A 13,007-nucleotide genomic window follows, 5' to 3' on the forward strand; every position below is an offset into this window, starting at 1 on the left:
AGTGGATTTGAAAATCAATTAAGGTATCCAATGTTTGAGGGTGCTTAGGTAGCTGCAACTAACATGAAAGGGAGTTATGGAAAAAATAAAGTTTAAACACTGTGACCAAAGAAAGGAGTAATTCAGGGTACTGACAGTGCAAGAACATGTAAAGGCAGTATAACAGCTTATTACACGGTTACAGAGCAAACAGCAAAAAGACTTAGCAGAAAATATAAAATCATTGGCATGCCATTTGTGTTGGAAGGATCGAAGCAATAATACTTAGATGGACATCCTGACATTAATTACTGCCACATAAAATCTGTATGCTTTCTATAGCTTATGACTTAACCTTTCTTTAAAATATTCTTGATTTCAGTTTAATATGCCACTATGTAAAGTGCCTGGGAACTTGGTTATAAAATCATGTAGTAAATAGTTCAGAAGATGCTTTGCATTTGATACATAACACTTACTACATCCAAAATATGTTACTGCAGGAAGCTCTCAGGCTATCAGTTTAGTCCAATTTTTCACAGGCCACTTCAAACACTGAAAGATGAAATTTTATATGTTTCTAATTAACTAGGGTGGAGTTGTTTTCCCACTCATGTCAATTGAAATTAATGCTTTTCAAATGTTACTTAAGTGTCTGTCTTGCCTAAAGGAAGAGTCTTCAAAGTTAAGTCATTGTTATCATCTAATAATTAACAAATGTGTGACTGCAAAAAGTGATATCAGTTCCCACAGTAATGTCAGAGTAACCATTCAAGTTGTAATTAAAATCATTTGGGATTCTTTCCATACTCCCTGCAATAATTTGAGTTCCACACTCTCTTCTTTTATTAATGAATGTTATTTTCCCCTGAGTAACAACTGGCAAACTATGAACATTGTATTTTATCTGGTCTAGAACTGTAGACCTCTACAGTTATAACATATAATATTGTAAAACTGTTAAACAGAATGAAATCTGATAACATTAAAACAGCTACGGAATTATGGGTTGACTAATGCATACAGCTGCTAAAAGCAAGCAGAATTTGTTTATTTAAACTGTGAAAGATTACCGACAATAATATAGAACATAGTAAACCACAGACAGATAAGCAGTTAAGATTATCTGGGATACTGAGCCACAGGTGAATGATCCATGGGATGCAGAAAGGCTTACTATACTGCAAGAACCTTTATGTCTGAGGTTTTCACTAAGAGTGATTCAGAGATTGCTCTCCTGCTACAGCGGTATGCAGGCTCCAACCTTAGGGAAGACAACTGCATCTCTAGGAAAGCTGCAAACAAATGTGACAATCTGGGATCATAGCTAATGTTAATTAATGATACTATCACCCCCAGAAGTGATGGCAGTGGAATAGCTGAATAGAGCAATTCAGAGAACCACTGAACCAATTTGTTAGGTTAAAAGTGGAAAAAGAGTTTGCTGACATTTCACAATATGCACCCATTTACTCCTGTGGATGGATTGGGACTTGTAGGTCAAATGCAGGTAGGTATCTCAAAGACATTGGTGTGTGTGTGTGTGTGTGTGTGTGTGTGTGTGTGTGTGTGTGTGTGTGTGTGTGTGTGTGTGTGTCTGACTGTCTGTATAGGTGGTTGCTCTGTATGTGTGTCGTAGGGTGTGTGTCAGTAGGGACAAATTCTTGATGCTGCGTCTGTGTGGGCATGATGGATTGTGCTTGCAACCACAGTGTATGGTCTGGTAAGGTGAATGTCTGGCAGTTGTTGCAAAGGGTTAAGGCTGTGATCTGTAATTCTTGTGGTACAAGGTTTGATTCCCCTCAGCTCTCATTTGCCTACTGTGTGACCTTGACCAAGTCACTTAACTAGACACTGCTCCCAAGTCACCCATAAAAAGAGACTGCGTGTGTCCATTGGGCCTACCAACTGAATATTATTATTACCAGCTCATTTGGGTCTGGCAAAGCAGAGACGTGGTAAAGAGCCATTAATTATATATTTGTTGGAGCAGCTTTGCCATGACTCTAAACTGCAGACTATCACCATCTCATTATTGGGCAGTCCAATGTTGACCAATTGAAACTGGTAGAGATAACCTTTCTGAATCCCAAGGAATATTTCTTATATCACCTTTAAAAAGATTTTGGCAAACAGTGAATTACACACAACTATTATTAACTTGATTTTTATACTAGAGAATTATATATTTTGGGACAGTACAAACTTTACATGAAATATAAAAACAATATATATATTTTAATGTATATGTTTATCAATGACCAACAATAAAAATTCCATTCTTCAGTAAAGATGCATGTAGAAAAGAAGAAAAAAATGATATATTGTGGAAAGGAACATGAAATTCCAGAGATTAGAATGGGACTCAAATGGGCTTATGTAAATTTGAAAGTGAAAATTGTTTCCTAATAGCGGATTATTAATTTATGCACTATAAAATTACATTGTTATGTGATGAAACAGAATCCAATGCAATCACTCCAAATATGTACATCATAGTACCTGTGGTCAGCTGACCATAGTCAGCAGTTTTATTCAATGGAATGTTGTAAATTTACAGAAGACTGGAAATTTGGATAGCTGACCTCCTGTCTCAGATAACCTTATTTCCGTGCTCAGCTGCCATATAATTGAACTTAAGTGGCTAGAGCTCAGAATGGAAAATGTCCAGAGTAGTAAACCAAATGATGTCCTAAAGCAAGAACCATGATGATTTAGAAACAAGTACAGGAGACTTGGGACAATGTTAAAAATGTTCTAGATCCATCCATTGTGATGTTTTCTTAGTAAGTCTAAGGTTGTGATATATGACAGATATCCCCATGGGAATACATGACAGAAAGTAAGAGTCCTCAGAAGAAATCACAATCAGATAAGTATCAAATTTTTAACTCTGAATTGTCTGAAATGTTTTGAAATGTAAAATGTATGTAATTGTAGAGCAGAAAAGTTAGTGAAAATGAAAATACATGTAAGCACCTAGAAAGCATAGTAAAAACAAAAGAGGATACTAGAACAGCACCCCCTATGCACACACACATTCTGTAGACTTAGATCCACCCATAAGTCATGGGATCTTTATTTTTCTTTAACTCAAAGCAGCCAAATGTGGTTGTGCTGGCACCAACTGCTACAGTGAGCTGCATTCAGCATGGGTGCAGGCCTCAACTCCTCAAACCGACAATCCCACCAGAATTAGCGTGTGCAGCACAAAGTATTTCTTAGATATATCCTTAGTAAACTGTACTTGCATGCTCAGGCTTCTGTATGAGCTTATAAATGATTGTCCACAATCCACCTTTGAGGGATACACCATGAGGACAGTCCAGCAGCTCCCCTACCACAGCAGCCACCTCTCCATAATTCTGGTCAGAGAGAGTGAGGTTCAGTGCAGGATCCAGAATACTTTTACCTCCTTTATAAAATGGCTTTCACAGATTCTCACAGACCATGACTTACACAAGGACAATAAAATCAAGTGATGTAATTCAGTTATTATATCTGCTATGCTGTGTAACAAAAGAGGGCAACATAAGCATCTTCCAAACAAACTCAAAAGGTACTTCCAAAAAATGTCTACCAATAACCTTTAGCCTGAATGAGGAAGACCATTGTCCTTAGAATGACTGTTGCATACAGTGACATTAACTTTGAGAGAACAGTCTTCAGACATCTATTTTACTTGACTGAACAATGGGGATGATGTTGGACTCCCAAAATAGATTGTATTCTTCCAGCTCTACTCTACCACGGAGAGAGAGAGAGAGATCCTAATTTTGGTCAGAGGAAGCACAACAGGGATGTACTTAGTGTCTATCTCAATAAAACAAATGCAGATGTCATGAGCTGATAGACGATGACCACCATTCTGAATCACTGACATCATGGTTTTCAAGTGTTGGCCTGCTTTGAAAAGTAATACGTTCCACCTGAAACTGAATATAATGGTCCATGTAAAGGAAACAGTAGGGAATGGCAGCCACAAGGAATTAAGGCATTTTTCTAACATTTTCTTTGGTGGCAGGCTTAATCCTTTTTTCAGGCGTGACTAGAGTGGAAACATTTGCCGTCATTTTGGACCATATTTTAGGTTTACAATTGGTGCACCACATCTGAAAAAAACACTTCCTTGGCCTTGGAACAAAGAAATTAGCCTCACTGTATATATAAAAGTATATAACTGCAAACCAAGTAAACAATCATTTGATTTGCAGTAATATAACAAACAAGTACACACTAAACTGACTCTTGAGAAAAGGTGACAGCAGAGATCATTTACCCTAGCTGTTGGGGAGGAGTCTATTCAGTCTAAGTCTGATGTGCTGGATCAGTAACAAGTGGTGAAACAATACAGTCAGAGTTTTGCATGAATTGGCCTCACAAATTTTACACCAGTTCCATAATATGATGCAGATGCATACTAGGGAATACCACTATGATGGGACTGTATGACATAGCCTATCTCCCTGAATTGCTGGATGCCATTTACTGTGCCCACATTGCTATCAAAGCCCCATAGGTACATGTCATCTGGTATACTAAATAAAAGGGTTTTCACTCCGCCAACTGTCAGGTGGTGGTGGTGTAGGGCACAGGCTGTTATATACAAGGTGCCTTAGAGTCATGGCTGAGTACACCCATCAGCAGTCCCCAGACCATGGCCGAGATGCAGTACATCATCACACTGTCACAGACAAAGATCATTATCAAGCACCTGTTCAGAATGTTGAAGGCCCAATTGCTCTGCCTGGATACACCTGGCAGTGCACTGTAGTATGCTCCAGAGACCTCCTGCAAGATATTTGTTGTCTGTGCCATACTATCTAATACTGTGCTATGGAAACTGAGCAAAGGAATCCTGTAGCACTGGCTGACATACCTTTGCCAGCAGTGAAGAAGGGGTTGGGTGCACAGTGCTCTCCTAAGAAGCAGTGTTATACACAGCATGTCATGGCACTGGTAACAAGATGACATCTCATCCACAACTATGGGCTGTAATAAAGTTAAACAAAGAACAAAACTAATGCATACAACTGCACACCTAGGCTATGCATTACAGTGTATCAGATATTACAGTACCAACATTAACCAGATGACTGGGCAGGACACAGCCACCATCATTTGTGCAGGCAGGGGCTACAATGTCAGGGGATATCAATGCTAGTGTAGCTGGAAGTGTCCTGGCAGTGTCTGCAGTAAGCACAAACATGGCTAGGACTCATGTGGTGCCGGAGATTATGTCTTCTGGCAATGGAGAGAAGCTTCCATGGGTAGAGTACTGGTGGGGTGTACCACACGACTGTGCAGTGTCAGGTCTGGAGGAAGATTGTTCAAGGAATGGCAAGGTATGTCATGAGCATGAAGGTAATATTACCATAGTGTTCTCAGAAAAACAATGTTACCCACTACACCATGTCCAAGTATAGATAGGCAATACCCATGATAAGGCTACAGGGAAGATCTCTGGTATTAAACTATAGGATTTTGTGTAGGTTCCCAGTTTGGGGATGCTGACAGTAGTGATGGCCAACCATCATCCATATTCAGATGAGCATTCACAGCCAGGGGTGGAGACCATAGTGAAGCTGGATGAGTGTCATTCTTGCACAGATGAATGTCCTATGATGGAGGTGAAGTCAGCTATGGAGAGACTGGGCAGTATGCACCATCTGCACTAAACTGCTGTGCACACCTGCATTGTGCAACCATCCCAAAGCATGACCTTGATAGCTTTTTCTCAGTATCGACATGGATACACAAAAGGAGGAGAAGTGGTCTGTCACTGCTGTCAGCAGGCATGTCTGCTCCAGTTCCCTATACACAGTAGTTTTCTGAATGCAGTGTTGAATGCCCTACAGTCCACAGGACATACAGCACACTGATCAGCTCTGAAATTATCTGATTAGTAGTGATCTGTGCCTGGATCACAAAAATGCAAATCTGCTGATTGATGAAAGTATCAAAACCCAGGGCAGGGAATGTTCTGGAGTTATGATGTCAACAGTCACCTACAGGTCTCTCACCACTGATGTGTGTGCACATCTCAGAAACAGTTCAGTCTCAGCTTTTTCCTGCAGTAGTGCTGATTGTGTGTCAGGAGATGGGACTGGCATGGACAGGATGACCAATGCTAAACATAGGTGTTGCCGAGGATTGTATCCTGGACATTTATATTTTTACTCAGTTTTGGGAGAAGGAAGTATGCTGTCCACTGTCAGTGTTGCTGACAATGCCACTCTGTCCTCAGACTGTGCCAGATGCATGGTCCCATCATCCTCATCTTCTACAGACTCACTGACATGCATGTTTAGATTTGATGTCACAGCTCATCTGTCAGTGGGACCTCTGAATGCAAACAAACATTCTACCAGTGTTAAAAGCTGGTGCATGTGTGTAACTCCCAACACCATGAGGCAAAAAGACTGTAGCACACCAGGAATGTACATAGCCTATGGGCACATACATGTCTTGTAGTGCAGGTTGTTTCCATTGCAGCCCTGATGTCCTTGAGAGTCAGGCATGCTGATGTGCATAGCTCAGAAAACCATGCCAAAGTGATAGACAATGTCCTACAGAACTGGTATGCCCCATTACTCACCTTAGTCATCCTGTACAGATAATTAGGTAGGTGTAGCTTGTGGAACAGGTTACAACCCTACTGTCCCTGGATGACAAATATGCAGAAAGGCATCCCTGAGTAAACTAGACAAAAGTGTTATTCAATCTCTATTTATTTTATTTATTCATTCATTTTGGTAAGCGGGGCTGAACAGTAATAATAATAAACTGATAATGATAAACTGTACAACACATCACACAATAGGAAGGGATGGTTAGAGAAAGGAGGGGAAAAGGAAGATGAGTTAAATAGTGAAGGGACAGATCACAAAGTGTAAAAAAATATCAAAAGTAAAGGTATGCAGAAATTAACAATATACAATTTATACAATGTGGAAGACATGTCACATATTGGTTGTTGTGTCTTTTGGCTTATCCCAGTTAGGGGTCGCCACAGCAGAACTCCGGTCCGCTAATGTTTGGTAGTGGATTTTTACATGGTGAGTTACCAGCCCTGATGCACAACCTTCAATGAAGGCATGTCCATTCACGCATGCCTCCACACAGAAATGCTCTAACTGAGAAACGAACACTACAACGCTACCGCAGCGCCACTATGCGGGTCACATATTGGTAAAAGGAAATAATGTGAGAAAGACAAAGATGCCAGGCTGATGAAATGGAGAACAGGGAATTTAATGCTGTGTCCAAAGGGAAAGCATTTGCAAATTTACTTGGACTTGAGATAATCTTTACAATGAGCATTATATGAGGGCTTTGGAAATCCCTCCCTATTAATCTTAGAGTTTAGGGCCTGGGATGGAGAAGACATGGTTTTTGCAATGAAGTAAGATTCCAGGAAATTAAAGAAGTGGAGTAGAGTGGTTAAGACTTCTTAGATTTTAACTGTGGGAGAGGTCATCTGAAGAGATTCGAGGCAAGGGAAGTGCAGGAGTGTTCTTTGAGGAGCTTGTAGAGTTGGTATCCAAGATCAAATATAAATAACATGTTCCCATTACTCACCTAGGGCACCCCATACAGATACCTGGGCTGTAATTACCAGCTCAGCTCCCACATTCAATACACTGTTGGTTACAAGGGTCCTGTCACTGTCACCATTGAGGGATGCCAGGAATTCTTCAGCATCCTTGATTGGCCGTTGCATTGTTGATCCATCCCAGTTATCAACCTGCCCTTGACTATTTCCTGAGCTCTGATCTAGGCATGGAGAATCCTCTTATTGTGACCACCTATTGCTTTCTCATGTCCAGCAGCAGTCAATCTCACCCAGGTCCTGAAAGGCGTTGTCCACTTTACCCTTGTCCAAGACTGCCATGTGTCCATAGGCCTTGTTGTAGCACATCAGTTTCCTGTGTGGAAAACTCCTCCAGATGTTGCCATTCATTTGGTTCCATGTTTGGTCAAGTACAGGGCCATCAATACCAGCCAACACCTACCTCATCACTGTCCTAACACCCTGTGGTGGGCATTGTCTCATGTGTTGTCGTCAGCTGACTATTCTAACATTATTCCAGAGTGTGACAGCTGTAAGTGTATGGCATGTGGTATCCCTTGGTTGTGTCCTGACATCATAGTGTGTACCCAGTATATTAGATGCCTGGTATCCTCAGTAGCCTGTCCTGCTGCTTTTCTGCATATACAACAGTGCATAGACAGTGGCAAGGAAGCACTGTGACTGAGCCTGTTTGTAACCACTGTTCCCTAGATGAAGGCACACACAGCCTCACAAGACTGCAACCTGTACTGCTTATTCCCTGCATCTTGCTGCAGTACCCCCTGCCACACACACAACTGGAAACTGCCCTGCCTGTTCTATGTGCCAAGGTTGCATGAACACCACATAAGACTGACATCTACCCTACGAGTTCCATGCGCCGCGGGTAGATAAACCCAGCTACAGGACTATAACCTGCACTGTCTGTTCTATGTGCCATGTCAGTTTTATGCCCTCAGCCTGACAGAGCCCTGTCATAGTCAATGCAATGTTAGCACACAGACTTTGCCACTGTATGACAGTGCATGTGGTAGCCATACCCCTTCAGCAGCAAGTGCAATGCTGGGGTCCATTATCATGTATCCTCTCTGCTGTCACTTCCCCTATACAGTGGTACACTGATTATGTACCTTCCTTGGCAGCTTTGTTTTGCTTACTATAATGCTAACTGCCATAAAATGCTGACTCAGTTAGTGACTCCCTGCTGTTTTGAATTACTGACATGGAGTCATCCATCCAAACACCTAATGTTTGATGGTAATATGTTGTTCTGAGGAAGTCTCGCTTTGTATTGTATTTTGGACAAAAAGATTCTCAAGATTCAGCTGACCATTTTTGCAGCAATCATGTTTGTATTATTTAATAAACTGGTGGATTTTACATCCTGTGGTCCGGTGCCTTTCTATAGTATATTGGCACTGGTGTGTTGGCTCTTAGTTGGTTTAGACATTTTGGTGCACCTACACCATTATGTTTGAGAATGAACCAGTATTTATTGTGCCACAATTGTAATCATAGTGCAGTTATTATGCCAACAAGGTTTTTAGTATGACCCTGAATTGCACTAGCAAAGCAATGCTTTATCATACTAATTCCATGTTATGAGGCCCAGTCTGTCTTGCACATGGGCCCTGAGGTCAGAAATGGTGCATATGCCCTGTGGAACCTGGCCTTACTACAACAGATTTGCATGAGACTAATGATCATGGGCAGTCATCTACTCAGCCACCTGTAATGGCCATCTCATGCATGTAGGATGTGAGTGCCTATGGTTCTATTGTCACCCTTCCATGTGTAACTGTGTTTGTCAAAACTACAATAGATGGCTATCTCATATTCTCTATGATGTCTAGCCATGCACTATGTTGGTCGTTTGTATTCCTGAACTTAACCTAACAAGTGGACATGGCCTTAGGTAGGATGTGGCAGGGCTCCTGTGTAGTTTAGCAGGGAATACAAAATATTTTTACAGTTGCTTAGGGTTTATGAAAGTCCCTATAAAAAGTGGATGCCTGTCAGGTACTTGTCAAGGTGGTGACTGATTCCACTGGCATCACCAGTCTGAAGAGCAATGCCTGCATAAACAGAGATCTAAAGACAAATATTAAAGTCAAATAATATTAAAGTATTTAATCACACAGCAAGTGCTTTTGTCAAACAACTGACTTCTTCAGACTGTATTCACAACAGACTCCTACATAAATATTCATAAAAAATATCACATGACCCAAAACACATTCAACAGACTCCTACATAAATATTCATAAAAAATATCACATGACCCAAAACACATTCATAAAATCAGTGTTTTAATTTTCTTCTTAAAAACTAATCAAGCATTTAAACACACCTACCGACAATATTACTTACACATTAATTCATCTTTAGCATCAAATCTCATATTACAATTACACAGTCAATAACAACTAAAGTAAAATGAGTACACTCTGTAGATGCAAATAAATGCCTACTGAGCGTATTGGAGACATAATTTTTCTCAATGGAATAGAAATGTTGATACATTTTTACACTTAAAGCTCAAGTAGTCATACCAATTTAAAGCACATTTACACCTAGCTAAATAAACTATATATTTATATTGACAACCAAACTTTTCTGCTGCATGAATTGCATCATTTCCTAACATAATATCCTGTGAACCATGGGCATTGTGTTTACATTGATAACGATCAAAGCATTTAATCATACCATCTTTGTCATTGCAAATGGCCTGATTCTTACTACTATCATGTTGCAAAATATCCTTTAGAGTCTTCCCTTTCTTCCTAAGAAAGATTGGTCCATCACCAAAGAGTCAGGAAAGCTATCAAAGATAATATGATGAATATTGTTAAATTAAATTAGACTAACAGCATCAACAGAATTCACTAAAAGCATAGCCAAATTATATCCATCTTGTGAGTCCTCTCTCTATCTCCAGTCGCACCCACCCTTTTGTGTCAGTTCCTCGTCAGTCTTTGTCAGACTTCTTGGTCTAAGAGGTTGAGGGGCAAAGTTGGGAAAGGTACTTTTTTCTGTTTGGTTATTACAGATACAGTATAGTACCATTCAGTCGTATAAATGACAACAAGGTGGCACATAGAGATCAGTTAATTTCTTTTTTCTATTCTTAGTTCTATGAAATTTACTAAGGTGATAGAAAAATAATTTTCTCTTGTGGTCCATAGTTTCTGGAACAGTGGTCGTGATCTACCACTTGTGACACATACCCTTCCCGTTAAATATTTGTCAGGACTTTCTTGAGTCTGATAAACAGGTACCTCTGTAGTACATGACCTATAATGGCTAAAATTGCTTGAAATCAGCATATTCAACTGTTGGCAATGCTACGATATGTTTGTTTTTTACTCATAAATTTCAGGTATACTTCTACTATCATGGTGAATACATACTTTTATGTACACTCCCACCGATGTACTGTTTTACACTGAATGAACTGCCAATGTTATGTGCCATCTCCAAGTCCTAAAAAGTCTTGTTTAATCAGCACATCACTTACATAACAAATAAATACAAAAATGCAATAAATTAATATCATAAATGGCACATTTGTATCTTTAGATCCTTGTCCAGATAATCATAGTATATACACATATTTTTACGAAAAAGCTGCATTATTTAGTTAATCATGGACAACCCAAGTGCTTATGTTGTTTCACATAAAAGAATAAACAATAAAAGCAAATATGTTTCACATCAGACTAAAAGCTGAGCTGAAAGTGATATGAATGTGCAAGTACACTATAATGCCCTGCACATACTTTGTTAGAAATAAAGTACTCCTGAGATTTTTTTTCCTAGTGAAATGAAGCTTATAAATGCAAGACTGCCAGAGGAGAACTAAAACACTGAAAGAAACTAACAAAGACTTTCATTGGGATGTTAATTAATCAGCAGTATTTCCCACAAGAACAGCACTGAATATAACTAACTTACAAGGGGTTTAAAATACCTTCAGGACATAGTCAAATAAAAAGATATTTGATACATATTTTGTGCTTAAACTATTGGCAGGCCAGTATTAATATTTACGCACATTTCTAACAGTTATTATGCCTCTTTTCATTGTCAGAGAAAGCTGAAGTAAAGTTTTCCTATGTAACAAGCAAGCATAAAAACACAGTTTAGTGGCTATTAAGACAAGAGAATTTGGACAGTTTGTAATGAAGGTAATTATGTTATCGAACCAGTCAGGAAAGGTAATCTTTCAAAACGTAACCTGCATAATAAAATATGTCCGTATTAAAAAGGACACGGTTACACTTGTGAGAAGGTGCCCAGCTAACTATGTTTACTCCAATGATGTAATAATGAAGGTCTCTTGTAACCCTATAACCCAGAACTTAAATTTAGAAGGCATGCTTACTCTTTCTTTAAATGCTGCTGCTTTCCCGGTAATCATAGCTTTCAACTGTCCAGATTTTTGTCTCATATTTTTGGTCTGTTCCTCATAAAACTTGTGGCTTTCTGGCAAATCAGTGAGGACTGAATTCATTAAATAAGTAAGCAATAATCCATGACTGGGCATGGGTATATCAGGTTTACCCACGGTTGGTGTGGTTTGATCACAAGGGTGAAGCTAAGTGATTAAACAAAGCCAACCATGGGTAAATCCTGATATACCCACTAACAGGAGTGGATTATTGCTATTATTCAAGTACATTATTTAAGAAAAAATTTGCCTGCCTTTATGAATGTATTTGTATAACATCACTTCTGTCTTATTCTGTGTTCTCTTGCCTATACTCATGTACTAATATCTAACTAAAGTAACTGTTTCAGAACTCAAAACACTATATGTAGTAACAAAATAAATTCTTCTCCTTTCCCCACTACCATAAACCATCAGAACAGTACCCTGTCCATCCAACTCCCTCCCACCAGTCCTACTGGAAGTTGATTCCTCGATAACATTTTGAACAGCATACTCAGCTAATTCATGGTTATAACCCGTAGAACAAGAAATAGACAACATTCTGTTAACTTTCGCATTAAAATCCCCATTATTACAAAGCCTCCTCAAATGAATACACTCACCATTGGGGACAGCAGCCAGAATATGGAAATACAAAATTTATTTTTATTTTTTTTTTTTACTACATACAGTGTTTTGAGTTCTGAAATAGTTACTTTAGTTAGATATTACTGAAATTTTTTGCTGCAATTTAAAGATTTGGTTGGTGTACATTACCCTTTTCCTAGTATTTCTTATAGGAGGGGAATACATTTGAGAGATATTTTGGTTCATAATTATTTTTATCTGCCCACGGCTGCTCCCTTTGCTTTTTCTGATCTTTTAGGGACTAGCTATGTGGCCATTGTTGTGTATGTCAATATATTGTGATGACATTTTTACGTATAAATGGGATTCCTTTTATACTTCTGATTTTTAAAGTTGTGACACTGAAGGTGTCATATATGCTTTACAATGTCC

The sequence above is a fragment of the Protopterus annectens genome, chromosome 17.part0 (genome assembly GCF_019279795.1).
Source record: "Protopterus annectens isolate FY-2018-M chromosome 17.part0, PAN1.0, whole genome shotgun sequence".
Lineage (NCBI taxonomy): Eukaryota > Metazoa > Chordata > Ceratodontiformes > Protopteridae > Protopterus > Protopterus annectens.